Source organism: Musca vetustissima, unplaced genomic scaffold (assembly GCF_032173495.1).
Source record: "Musca vetustissima isolate MV318-11 ecotype Yass unplaced genomic scaffold, APGP_CSIRO_Mvet_v1 utg62313, whole genome shotgun sequence".
NCBI classification, from domain to species: Eukaryota; Metazoa; Arthropoda; class Insecta; order Diptera; family Muscidae; genus Musca; species Musca vetustissima.
In genome coordinates this window covers 99,288-100,913 of record NW_026874564.1, presented here as the reverse complement: position 1 = coordinate 100,913, position 1,626 = coordinate 99,288, and positions in this window count along the sequence as shown.

Genomic DNA, 1,626 nt, shown 5'->3' with positions numbered 1-1,626 from the left:
TTTTGGTCCGCGACGGTATCGAACAAAAACCCGGACCGTGGTTCTGTTCGGTTTGCCAGAACATCATTCATCACCGGTCAGTGCCGATGAGATGTAATGGGTGCAAGGAGTGGGTGCACTTCAGGAATTGTTCCGGGTTGGCCCGGTTGCGAGATTACGTTGCCAGTGAATCTACGTCTGCGTCGTCATCTTCTTCGCCGGAGTACGGAACTCCACCGCAGTCTCCTCAACAGCAACCATGTATGCAGCAGTTAACACCGCACGTTGCTATTCCCAACACTGACAGTGCATCGTTTCTGTAATTTTAGGAAGGATCGCACCAGAAGTGGAGGTGTAGGCCTAGCATTCCTTATGCACCAATCTGTTCAATAGAGTCCTATCTCGCTTGACTCCTGGACGAGCTAGGGGTCGAGTACTTGACCAGCGTCCTCAACTTGTCGATAGCCACCCTCCGGCCGAGTTTGAAACGTTGGATAAACAACTACATGTGTGGACGCCAGTCGTACGTGGATACATATACATGGCGTCAGATCCCATCGTTGAGGACATATGTGTGAGGTTGAACGCCTATCTCGTCGAATTAGCAGCCTTCTTCAAAGCGAGGAATATGAAAATATCCGCCTCGAAGTCGTCAACCTCATTATTCACCACATGAACTGCGGAGATGAGAATGCCGTTGAATGTGCAGGTCGAAAGGCATACAATTCCGACCACCAACTACCCCAAAATACTCGGGGTCACATTCGACAGTATGTTTAAATCGTCCGCGCAAACCACAGCTATCTGCGATAAGTTGAAAAGTAGGAACAAGGTCCTCAAGTCGCTTGCCGGCAGCACTTGGGGCGCAGATAAGGAAACCTTGTTGACCTCTTACAAAGCGATAGGTCGGCCTGTGGCAAGCTGTGCGTTTTCAGTGGTCTGCGAACTCTGGGGATACGCAATGGAGAAGTATTCAGACCTTTCAGAACGCCGCCCTGAGGACTGCGACAGAGTGCCTCCTCATGACACCAGTGGGCCATCTTCATGCATGCAGTACCTGCTCGGGTGTTTCAGGGACAATCATCCCAACCATCATATTGTGGATAGGACTCCCCCACCCAGGCGTGTCAGGAAGGATCTGTATGATCTAGAGAGAGAGAGGTCCAACGTTACAAAAGGGAGCCTGTAAAACAAGTTGCCTATCGAGCATGTCTGAATGGCATTCATACTCATGCAGTAGCCGCAGCGCTGAACGGGTACAGATAGCAGCTGAAGAACGTCAGCTGTCCAGACAAACCAGAGTAGTTTTGGCCCAATTACGTTCAGGATGGTGCTGTCATCTCAATTCGAATTGGGCACAGATTGATGACCAGGTGCAGGATGTCTGCCCAGCATGTGTGTAAATTACCCAGCCAAATCTACTCATCTTACTCCAGAAGATCTGTGGTTACAGACAGTGGAGGTAGCTGCATTTCTAAATTTGGAGACAGAACCAGATGAAATTTAAACAGAAAATATAATTCATATAAACGCTACAACAGCAAATATATTTAGTAAATTATTTGTCTTATCTTTTAAATCTTCAAATATATATGTGTGAAGTTACAAACCTTAATATGCATTGGTATTCATTTACCAGCCCATTGA